This window comes from Mesoplodon mirus, assembly GCF_964341445.2.
Source record: "Mesoplodon mirus genome assembly, chromosome: 12".
NCBI lineage: Eukaryota > Metazoa > Chordata > Mammalia > Artiodactyla > Ziphiidae > Mesoplodon > Mesoplodon mirus.
The window spans coordinates 28,901,632-28,914,493 of record NC_138988.1 but is presented as its reverse complement, the minus strand read 5'-3'; the positions used below and the strand labels follow the sequence as shown (position 1 = coordinate 28,914,493).

General features: G+C 41.2%; 1 protein-coding gene across 11 annotated transcripts in view; it reads right to left on the bottom strand.

Annotated features, from left to right (window-relative positions):
• FHIT (fragile histidine triad diadenosine triphosphatase) overlaps positions 1-12,862 on the bottom strand; it is a 1,482,405-nt gene that overhangs the window by 1,080,244 nt on the left and 389,299 nt on the right. For 2 of the 11 annotated variants that reach the window (XM_082639708.1, XM_082639711.1), the window contains one exon: positions 4,567-4,641. The exons of the other annotated variants lie outside the window; for them this stretch is intronic. The gene's annotated coding sequence lies outside the window, so the exon portion shown is untranslated. The remainder of the gene's footprint in view (positions 1-4,566; positions 4,642-12,862) is intronic. 11 annotated transcript variants of the gene reach the window in all.

Sequence of the window (12,862 nt, the reverse complement as noted above, 5' to 3'; positions counted from 1 at the left end):
GCTGGATTTTGAAACTTTTGAGCATTCACTCCCCAAACTCATATTCACAAGGCTAATATAGTGACACCTGGAAAACTAGAAGCCTTATCTATCGATAGCACAGGCTACTTCTCCAAATGGACTTTGTATAATTTCTTGCAAGCTTAGTAAAAATCCTACATTTGTCTGAAATGAAATGAAGGGAAGTCAATCATGAACTTCCTTTTCTCTGTGTTAAGTAAAGACAAAAGCACACCATGATAAGCAAAAAAGAATGATACAACGTTCTCTGCTCATCCAAGGAAGGTTACAGTACAAGGGTTCTGGGTTAGAAAACACCACTGTGGCATACTTCCAGGGCATAAGGTTAATTTATAGGCTACCTCAATCCTAACACGCTGGAGTTAAGGCAAGAATGTATGTATATCTTCCTAGTTATCAAGAGGGAGAGGAAGTGGTAAAAAAAAAATAAAACTTGGATATATATTTAAAAGGTGTCCAGCTTATTTCAAAATAGGGCAAGAGCAGTTGTGATTTAATTTTTTTTTTTTTTGAGTTTTTGGCTGTACCCTGCTGGTATGAGGAATCTTAGTTCCCTGAGCAGGGATTGAACCTGCACCTCCTGCATTGGAAGGCAGAGTCTTAACCACTGTACTGATGGGAAGTCCCAAGAGCAGTTATGATTTAAGATAACTGTACTGGAGAAACTTAACTCTCTATAAGGAAATATGGATCCTTAGATACGCTACTTAAATATAACACAAAGATATGCTATAGGGCTTCCCTGGTGGCGCAATGGTTGAGAGTCCGCCTGCCGATGCAGGGGACACGGGTTCGTGCCCCGGTCTGGGAAGATCCCACATGCCACGGAGCAACAAAGCCTGTGCGCCTCAACTACTGAGCCTGGGCTCTAGAGCCCATGAGCCACAACTACTGAGCCCACGTGCCACAACTACTGAAGTCCACATGCCTAGAGCCTGTGCTCCACAACAAGAGAAGCCACCACAATGAGAAGCCCACGCACTGCAACGAAGAGTAGCCCCTGCTTGCCGCAACTAAAGAAAGCCCATGTGCAGCAACAAAGACCCAACGCAGCCCAAAATAAATAAATAAATTAATTAATTTTTAAAAATTGGCTTAAAAAAAAAGATTAAACAAGGTAACGTATGCAAAACTACTAGACACAGGGACTGACAAAGAGCAGATACTCCATAAAAATGCTGGGTTTTAATCTAAGTCTTATTTCATTCGATGCACAAACACACTGCTCTGTGAAATCTTGTAGAGAAGAACATGGTAGCTGCTTTTCTTGCCAAGCCAGTTGGGGCCCCCATGAACAGCTATCACTTGCATACTTTAGGCATGTAGGAGACCTTACACTTGCACTGGCTTCTAAGTGAGCACAAGATGAATCCACTGCACACGGGAAGCATTTCTTTATGCCTGGGTCGCATCTCAGTAGATTGGCTCCTTGTGGAATGGGTTTTCCCTTTCCAAAGCTGTAACACAGCACATGAGGCTCAAACCACAGGGCTATCAAACAAGGAGAATTCATTTCTTTTCCAAAAAGGTACTCCTATCAACTCTACCAGGAAAGCACATGAACCCATGAAATCCATTTATTCGTATCTTTAATAATATATCCATCCATGAGTCCCTTTTATCAGCACTTAATTACAATGGGATGCCACATATATTTGGAAACTGGAATTATTTTTCCTCCCTTTTTCTCCTTTCATCCTTCTTTCTTTCCCTGAAATTTCTGCCTATGGTAAAACCACAGCAAGTAGGAAAGTAGAATGGATTTTCCTAGTAGTCAACATTTCTGTGATATACTCAATTTTTTTGGTCCTCATAGGAACTCCCCCCAGGGTGCTCCTTTATGGGAATAAGGTATGCCAAATGAAATAGAGAACTGGAGGCCCAATTTTACCCTTGACATATGAAGAGAGAGTATTTTTCTCCTGGATTTATGGGGTAATGAAACTCAGACGCTTTTCTTCTTTTCCTTAGTTTGCACTTCCTACTTATTGCTGCACACCATCATTACCACCATCATAAATTTATAAGAGTCCCCATGGCTGTAGCCTCTCGGTAGCTCCCAAATGATCTAATCCAGACATCATTGTCTTCAGCTCCCCTTTGGCATGAGTCTAGTTTCCATTCCTCTTCCTTACTGAAATCTGCTCTCGATTATTTTTCATCAGATGTTATAGCTTTCTTTTCTTTCCCTTAAGTTGAATCTCTTTTATTTCTTCCTCTCATTTCCATGCTCCCCTGGGCCATAAGCACCGTTCCTCTACATATATAGGGGATTACATCTCCAAATTTAGAAACTCTTGAGAACTTTACTACCAAACTGCCTTTTCCAAGGTAATTTTTAGCAATATTAACTAAAAGGAGAATTTTAGACTTTTTTGAAGCCACAGCTCCACATTAAGGATCTCAGATCTAACTTCTATCCCCTTGCAAGATGATAACCAGAGTTACAGTACATTCTTTCAACCCAGGCCAAACTCTCTAAAGATGGGCACTCTTCAAGCCCCTGATTCCAACTGGGCTTCTTTAGGAAACCGGAGGTCCACAGTTTGGAGTTAGACAGACAGGGGTTCAAATCCAGCCTCCAGCATTTAATTTGGATATAACCTTGAGTGACCATTTAACCTTTCTGAGTTTCAATTTCCTTGACTGAAAAATAAGAACACAAATATCTAACTAATGAGATTGTTGTGAGGATAAAATGAGGTAATCTTTGTAAAATATTGATACACACAATGTCTGACACATGGTAAGCATTCAAACTTGGTAGCTATTATTTTTATTCTTATGAGTTAAAATGTTGAATAGAATGGATTCCTCTTCATAGAAGACCATAAAGCTGATCTTGCAGGAGACACTAATACATTATTTAATAGGTCCCAGTCCCAAATACCAGCCAGTTCAGTGTTTTCACACTTGGGAAGTCACTAAATATTTTTTAATTGAAATTAAAAATTGAGGACAAACAGAGAATTAGGATTTGGAACCAAAAACACAGATAACCAGTCATAAATCTGGACATATCATTTAGAGTCTCTATTCTCAGAACATATATCTCTTTTTAAAATATATTTACTACAGTTAACCCTGGAGACTGAATATTTTTATCATCAGTTGCAAAACTGTCTCCTGAAAAAGAAAACTGTGTAATTATACCTAGAACAGACTTCACATGTTAACCTTTGATATAAGGGAAGAACAAAAAGTAGACACTCAGCAAGACGCTGGGAAGGAGAGGGAGAGAGAAAGAGTAGGTGAGAGGGAAAAAGAAAGAGAGAGAGAGAGAGAGAGACAATGAGAATGAACGCAAAAGGGTTTGATGAGGATTACTGTTTGGCTTTTAGCCATCCAGTGCAGATAGGATGATCATTTATGATTGCTGTCAATTCTCTCCATGGAAACAGGCTGAACAATTGGACACCCGCTACCTCTCATACAAAGAAAGTAAAATTGTCAGTTCCTTACAGGAATTTTGCCTAAATGAAATACATATATTTAAAATTATTATGATTCTAGAAACAAAGCTAAATATCTAAACTCAATGAAATTATCTAACTGGGTCTGATCCAACAGAGTGAGGTTTTTACTCTGGAAGGTGAGTAAAATATTTTAGGGCATAAGAATGAAAAATTCACTGATTTACCCTGATCTGTAAAAAGAGCAGTCTGATCTACTTCTGAATCAAAACAGACCTGCTTTTAAATGCTATCTCTGCCACCTGCTTGTTGGGCAAGTTACTTATCCTTCATGTGTCTGACTTCCTTGTACCTAAAATAACTAGATAAGAAAGCATCTGCAAGCGGTGGGGACTAGGCCTGCCACCCTTTCTCTCTCTCCCTACACCCCCACGTCCCTCCAAGGAGCAAGTCCTAAGCCAACTGGCCAAATTCAAGCATACTGAGTCTTACTAATTAAGGGCAAGGTCGCTACACAACACTTACTCTAAGTTGGTAAAAGTCTGATTCCTCAAGGAAGGGTAACCATTTCCTTCTTTCTGTCCTACCTTCTTTCCAACTTTAGGCAACAGCATCCATGAGCCAAAGTGATGTCCAGAGCACCAGGTCTTGCCTGCAACACTTTCATTCTTCCCCACTCCCTCCCACTGTCCCCCGGTCAGAATCTTTAAGCATGCTGTTCATTTGAGGGGACTATTTAGGAGAAAGTGGGAGGAAGTGCCACTTAAGACTCCTTCTACATCAGCCTACCTTTATCAGCACTCTACACTGGAAGGTCTTGGGCACTGGCCCAACTAATAACAAAGCGGCACTTTCTTACCATTTCCATGTTAGGGCCTTTGCATTTGCCCTTCCCTCTCTCTGGAAAGTTCTGCATCTTTAAATCATGGATCTTTACATCATTCAGGTCTCAGTTCAAATGTTATTTCTTCAGAGAGGCCTTCCCTGACCACCCAATCTAAAGCAGCATCCTCAACACCACCAAGTCACTCTGTTATATTAATCTTCTGTATTGTTAATAGTTCTCATCAAATTTCATTACTTTCTTCATTTATTTGTTTGCTGCCCTTCCATCCCTCCTTCCCAAACATACCTATTAGAAGGTTGGTCCAAGAGAGCATGGATCCTGTCTATCTTGTTTATCACTGGTTTATCCAGAGTCGGATGCCTATCAAATGGGTAGGTGCACAATGAATTACAGCTATCATTACCTCCTATGCCCAGCCAAGTCCAATGAAATCTTTTGAAAGCTCTCCTCCTCAGCTGGCCCAGGATACCAGCAGGTATACTATGGGCTCTCTAAATTTTAGACTAAGTATCTCTATCTTATAAATTTCTTTCTTCTAATCAGAATTTATAAAACCTACTCTTTATTTCAATAGTATCTTATTCCATTTACCTTATTTGTACGTTTTAATAAACCCCAACACAAAGGGCACAGCTTAGTGAATGTCCCAGCAAAGCTAAAAGACAGTGGCTAATGCCTTTCTTACCCAAAGAAATGGTCCTAAAGAAGTCTTTCTACATCTCTGCCCTCCAGTCCCATAATACATGCACACAGTGGAAAGCCTATATTTGCATTCCAGATAATCTCCAGCAGGGAGTGAGGGGAAATGTTCTTTAAAAGGAGCAAACCTAAAACCATAAGGCGCTTGAAAACGCTGCCAGTTAACATTTCCTCTTAAGAAAGACACAATCCCAACAGAATCAAAGATAGCTCAGTGGCATCTTAAATCAGGGATAGTTTTTAAGTTGAAGCTTAGAGAGTCTCTTGGGAATCTCTTCAATTCTCCACACACACAAAAATATGGCACAGCTTCTCAGGAGGTACAATAGAGGCTTTCTTCTAGCATTAGAACAGATAGCTAGGGAATTCCCTGGTGGCACAGTCCTTAAGAATCCCCCTGCCAATGCAGGGGACACGGGTTCGAGCCCTGGTCCAGGAAGATCCCACATGCTGTGGAGCAACTAAGCCCGTGAGCCACAACTGCTGAGCCCGCGTGCCACGACTACTGAAGCCCACATGCCTACAGCCGTGCTCTGCAGCAAAGAGAAGCCACCACAGTGAGAAGCCTGAGCACCTCAACGAAAAGTAGCCCCTGCTCGCCGCAACTAGAGAAAACCCCGTGCGCAGCAACAAAGACCCAACACAGCCAAAAATAAATAAATTTATTTAAAAAAAAGAAGAAGAAGAACATATAGCTATTTCTTTGGCTGTAGATCAGATGAAGTCATTGGGGTGAGTTTACTAGCCATATATATTTTCTAATGCATAACAGAATATATCAGTACTGGAATACACTCAGCACTGAGATGCTCACACTAGGAGATTCAGGAGGATAAGACTGACTCCCAGCTCCCATCTCATATTCACTAAGAAGCATATATTCATTGAGGGGAAATGTCTAGCAGAATGATCTATATTACTTAAATTGGTACCTCTTACTGTCTTCTTTTTTGCCAATTCTGTATGGTTAAGTTGGCAAAAGTTCAATGCACACAAGATGCAACTCCATTCTATTCAAGACCACTCATCTTTGTGTCGTGATATCTCTGTGTTAAAAAGATCAAAAAGTACTAACCCTACAGAACTTTATCACATCACTTGGACCCATTTCATAAACAAAGAATGTAGACAGCACACTCGGGAAAGGTCCCTAAAGAAATACCCTTCCAAGTTTAATTTTTTTTAATTAATTATTTATTTATTTATCTATCTTTGGCTGTGTTGGGTCTTCGTTACTGCACGTGGGCTTTCTCGAGTTGCGGCGAGCAGGGGCTACCCTTCATTGTGGTCCGTGGGCTTCTCATTGCAGTGGCTTCTCTTGTTGTGGAGCACAGGCTCTATGTGCATGGGCTTCAGTAGTTGTGGCACGCAGTCCCAGTAGTTGTGGCTCGAGGGCTCTAGAGCACAGGCTCAGTAGTTGTGGTGCACGGGCTTAGTTGCTCTGCAGCATGTGGGATCTTCCCAGACCAGGGATGGAACCTGTGTCTCCTGAATTGGCAGGCAGATTCTTATCCATTGAGCCACCAGAGAAGTCCAAGTTTAATTTTTGAAACAAACAAGCGGTACTTTTCTATGGCATAGTTAATCTTACAATATTTTTTTTTTTTTTTTCTTTTGCTGTACGCGGGCCTCTCACTGTTGTGGCCTCTCCCGTTGCGGAGCACAGGCTCCGGACGCACAGGCCCAGCGGCCATGGCTCACGGGCCCAGCCGCTCCGCGGCATATGGGATCCTCCCAGACCGGGGCACGAACCCGTATCCCCTGCATCGGCAGGCGGACTCTCAACCACTGCACCACCAGGGAGGCCCTCTTACAATATTTTATACATATCTTTCTTGGAACTAGGCTTAATATAAATCCTTAAAAAAAAGAGTAAAACCCCACATTTCCATAAGTGTTGTGATAGTTAATTTTATATGTCAACTTGACTGTGTCACAGGATATCCAGCTATGTGGTCAAATATTATGCTGGGTGTTTCTGTGAGGGTATTTTGGATGAACTTAACATTTAAATTGATAGACCGGGTAAAGCAGATTGCTCTCTCCAATGTGGGTGGGGCTCATCCAATCAATCGAAGGTCTGAATAGAACAAAAGTCTGGCCCTCCCCTAAATAAGGGAATTCCTCCTGCTTGACTGGCTTCCAGCTGGAACACTGTTTTTTTCCTGCCTTCGGACTCAAACCAAAACATTGGTTCTTCCTGGGTTGTGAGCCTGCTGGCCTTTGTATTGGAACTACAGTATTAGCTGTAGTGATTTTTAGGCCTTTGGACTCAGCTTGGATCTATACCATTGGCTCTGCTGGGTCTCAGGCTTGCTAACTGCAGATTTTGGGACTTGTCAGCCCCCCTAATTGCATGAGCCAATTCCTCTCTCTCTCTCTCTCTCTCTCTCTCTCTCTCTCTCTGTGTGTGTGTGTGTGCGCGTGCGTGCACGTGCGCACGCATCCCCTATGGTTCTGCTTCTCTGGAGAACTAACACAAGTGTTAGACTCAAACCCAAAGACTAATAACTTTTTTTTTTTAATCAGTCTGGCACTTAACTGCATGCCTCTTTATAAACTATGTAAAATTTTTCCATGAGCTAACATACGGCACTCCATCACTCACTCTAGAACACTCTAGGTGTTTAAAACTTTTTATATTATTAAAATGTAAAACATCAAGGAAAGATGTAGTAAGACTAAACTGGGACAAGTTTGTTAGTAATGCCAAATATAAGGCAATCTTGAATATAAAGAAAGATTCCATTTTCTCAAAGAAAAGTCTAAAAATATTCAAAAGGAAAGATGGCCAACTTGTACATGTAAACTTTTAGGGATATAGAAAAAAATAGTTCAAACATTTACTTATACTTTTTATTTCATTAATTTAATTGGATTTTTTTTTTTTTTTTTTTTTTTTAAGCCATACGCGGGCCTCTCACTGTTGTGGCCTCTCCCGTGGCGGAGCACAGGCTCCGGACGCACAGGCTCAGCAGCCATGGCTCACGAGCCCAGCTGCTCCACGGCATGTGGGATCTTCCCGGACCGGGTCACGAACCCGTGTCTCCTGCATCGGCAGGCGGACTCTCAACCACCAGGGAGGCCCAATTTAATTGGAATTTTAAAAACACGTTTTATTCATGCTCTGGCATGACTATCTTTAGCATACAGCAGATGCCTTTCCATTCCTCCAACAGCATGTTCTAGAACACATCTGATTCTCTTGGTGTGAGACATGGCACTCCTTGAAGCATGTGTGAAGCTGTCTCTGGAAGTTGTCTCTAAAGGCACCAGTACCCATTTCTATAAGCAACTTCTTCTTTTCAGTAAAAATTCATCCTCCTACAGGTACCATTTTGATGGCCATGATATACCCATCTCTTGTATTGCTTTTTAAAGTGATTTTCAGAAGGCTTGTTTAAAACAATATCCAACATTTGCCATTGTGAAGTCACAGCCCCCAGTATCATGACTAACTCTGCATTCAGTTTCTTTGCTCCTCTTTTACTGATCCCAGCAGATGACCTTCACAAGCACCCAAAAGAAACATTGAGTGAGACCATTTCAGCCCATCATGACTTCCCAAAGCAGCACTTGAAAGGACCCACATAGAAAGGAATGTCGTCTCTTCTAAGGGGTAATAAATTTGGGGGGAAGCAAATTTCACCTTTGTACTTGAGCATATGTGAGGTATTTTAGTGTACCTCTGCTTTTAAGATAAAATGCTAACTGATTTAATGACCATTTTGATACTGTGCTTCATTTCATGAACAATTTAGTAAACCTGAACTTCCTGAAAAACAAAGTACCTCTTTTTTTTTCTTTTCACGTTGTAAACACCAACGATATAGGCTTATTTTTCCTTTAATCTTCACCTACAATGTATTTATCTGCTCAATGTACAAACAAGCAACTATTCCCCCCCCAAATTTGTTAAACATCATCTCTTCAATGTCCTCAATAACACAACAAAGACATCTTTATGTTTACCTATATCTGGGAGGGTTAAAGGGAATTGCTCAAGACTGCTTTTGTGCCAGGGAACTAGGGAGCTAGTCATCTCATTTGCTTCCATTTCCTCATCTCTGGAAGTTCCTGCTATGGTCTTCCTCTTAGACCTTACTTTTGTAACTTTATGACTATCATCTCTTAATCCAAATGTGATAAAAAGTCTTCCCCTTCTTTGATAACAGAACCCAAATTTTGATGGACAGCAAGGTGCCCAGCTTTAGATAATGGATAATGACTGGTCTAAGCCAATCATGGTAATGCCATTTTTCTTTGCTATTGATTGATGTTTATAGTAGATATGTGACCTAGCTCTAACCAATGAGGGGAAGTACACTGGGGTTTCCATGAAAGATCTTCGCTTTGGATAAAAAGCCAGAGTTGTATGAGGAGGAAGGCTTTTTTCACCTGCCTCTTCTTTCTTTTTTTGGACACTGTCATGTAAAAACTTTGTGTTTGGAGCTATGGCAGTCATCTTTTGACCATGAGGCAACAAGCCAAAAGATGAAAGATTCTGAGGATGAAAGAGACTGGGTCTTTAGTGACATCACTGAGCTACCAAATCAACCCTGGGATCCTCTACCTCCTGTGTTCTTGTAAGTACATAAATATCATTATGGATTACGTTAATATTGCTTGAGTATTTTGTTACTCGTAACCAAAAGCATTCATAACTCATACGTCACCCTAACATCAACCTCCATTTGTTATGGAGCAAAAGTAACTACATTCATTATTTTATCCCTATGGCACCCATTTAAAGTTCTGGTACTCAGTAGTGTATCTTCCACAGCTTAGAAGGATATATGTTCCCCTCTCTCCAGAACTAAGGAACTCTTCTTATAAGACTGACAGATGAATGAGCTAGAAACTGAAACCAATCCAAAAGAAATATAAACAAGCAAGAAAAGCAAAGAATCATGTAAACATCCATGCTAGGGAATGTGAGGGTGTAAGATTAAAAAGGCTTATTATTTAGGAGGAAAATGCATCACCTCTGCTTAGATGAGTGAAATTAAGCTGTAATCAGGATGGTGTACCAGAGTATTTGATAAAAAGAAAAATGACATTGTTCTCAACACTTATTTTGGCAGAGGGTATGGAGGAGGGCAGGGAAACACAGGGGAAATATTCCCCTCTATCTCTCTTGAGCTGTTGTGGCTGGACTAATAATAAAACTGGCACAAAACAGATTAACAGGAGAAAACGAAACAAATTTTAATTCATCTGCATGGAGGTCCCGTAGAAATGGGACCAAAGAAGTGGCCAAAGCAGGCAACTTCTGTACTTTTTAGACAAAGAAACAATACATTTGTGAGGAATTGACAGGACAAAGAAACTCAGGTTTTCGGTGTTCAATCATTGAAGAAACTAAACAGAGTTTGGTCTTGGGGTAGTAAATTAAAGATGTAACAAAAATTGTTTACACAGGCTTCTCAGCCCCAAATTCCCTGTCTCTGGTGATAATGGTGTCCTTCTACCTCCAGATGCAGGGAGTGCACCTTTCACAGGGGAGATTTATTTCCTTCCTTTAGGGAGAGAGAAGAGGGTCAGAGTGTCTCTCTAGCGTTGGCCATTTCTCAAGTAAATTTAATTCAAAATAATCAATATATGGGACTTCCCTGGTGGCACAGAGGTTAAGAATCCACCTGCCAATGCAGGGGACACAGATTCGAGCCCTGGTCCAGGAGAATCCCACATGCCGCAGAGCAACTAAGCTTGTGTGCCACGACTACTGAGCCTGGGCTCTAGAGCCCGTGAGCCACAACTACTGAGCCCGCGTACCACAACTACTGAAGCCTGTGTGCCTAGAGCCCATGCTCCGCAACAGGAGAGGCCACCGCAGTGAGAGGCCCGCGCACCGCAACAAAGAGTAGCCCCCACTAACCGCAACTAGAGAAAGCCCGTGCACGGCAACAAAGACCCAACACAGCCAAAAATAAATAGATAAATATATTTTAAAAAAACATTACAAAATAATCAATATCCACTGAGGCACATTTTGAGGTGGCCTACCCTGGGCCTAACAACTGCAATGGAAAAGGTTCAGAGGTCATCAACTGAAATGGTGATGTATTCAAGGCAGGTAAGTTTGCTTCTGAGTTGACAGAGATGGGATGAATGGTGAGATAGCTGATGTCTTCAAAATGACAAAAGGCACAGATATGGGGAAACGAGAGCTGAGTAACCAGTTCCAGGAACAGCAGAATTACAACAACCCTAATGTAAGACCTCAACTCATCTCTCAGCTTCCAGTTTTCCTCAGTTTAACCCCTTCTCCATACTGCTGCCAAATATCCAAATATTGCACTTCCCTCCTCTGCCTAAAGATTTTCAATGACTGATAATTGCCTCTGATAAAAACCCAAAACCTTACCATGATCTGCAAGGCCTTTCATCATCTGCCCCTGCCTGCCTCCCTATCTTTACCTCCCCCTACACTGCTCTCTCTATGCTCCCCCTGCCATCTTCTTTCAGTGCATAGATCCTACCACACTCTCTAAGGCCTCAGAAAAGCACAGTATCCTGAGCATCCTCTTCATTCATCTGAGGTCTCCTCATACGTGGCTTTGAAGGTTATACCCATTTTAACAGGGAGGTTATCCCTAAGCACGCTCCACACTAAAACCAGTGTGGTACACTTCCCATAGTACTCTCTTCTTCTGCCTTAATAATACTCCTCACACTTGTCAGTAATTGGTTAATGACTTTCTTCTCCTCTAAAGTGGAAGATCCATGAAGGCAAGGACCATGTCTGTGTCCTTTACCCAGTTTCTGGCATATAGTAAGCTTCACTGTGCATACAATGAATGGCCAGTTGTAATTTACCATTGTGCTGATACCATCTTGGGAGGGAGGGCTTTTAACAACTGAAGGACACATATGAAAAACAGACTTATGATACACTAATAATAACGGGGAAAAAAGCTATTAAGGATGGTTTTAATGACTGGGACATACCTTTTACTCTTTTAGTTAGACATCAAGGAAAAATTAGTGTCCTTCCTAACATGCTCTGTGGTTCTGTACAACTGAGTTTAGAGCACAAGCTAAGGAGTCAGATGGCCCTGGATTTGTATCCCAGCTTTTCTACTTATCAGCTGTGTGATTTGACATAAATCTCGAATCCCTCTAAGACTCAGTTTCCTCATCTACAAAATGGGGATAATGACAAAGCCTTTCCAATACAGGTTTGTGAGAATTAAATGAGATAATACATGGAAAACCCTTACCCTAGTGCTTACCACGTGTAAGCACACAATAAATGTTAGTGGGGGTTCTTCGATGTTCTGGCCATCGTCATTAGAGACAAAACATAAATTCAACTGGATTGAAACTATGTGCTTAATAAATGTTAGATAGTACTGTTATGGATGATGTCATTGTTATTTGTGGCATGTTATGGATGATGTCATTGTTATTTGTGGCAAAAAGTACCAGCGCTCTTCTGAGCACATGTGTTCCTTGAAGTTAGGTGGGTCCATGCCTGTTTTGGTCACTACTCTGACCCAATATCCAGCATAGTGCTTAACACATGGTACACACATGCAATAGACACTTTCTGAATGAGTAATTGAATCAAAGGTCTAAACCAATGTGATAATACAGATACTCTTGTAAGAAAATAGAAAGAGAAAGGCAGGGTTCATCAGAGGAGGAGAGAGGAAAGAAGAATAGGATTTTTTTTAAATAATAAAAGCTTTTAAGCAATAAGATTAGAAGTTCAACAGTAATGGCACAAAATAGAGAACTCGTTGAGAATTTTTTGCTATTACATTCAAAGCAGAAGCCGATAATGAACGCAGCACCATTCAGAACCATCACATCTATGACCAGTTTTCAGACCCTGAAAAGTCGATTAGAACATTCCAGGAAACTACTGCAGTTTTAT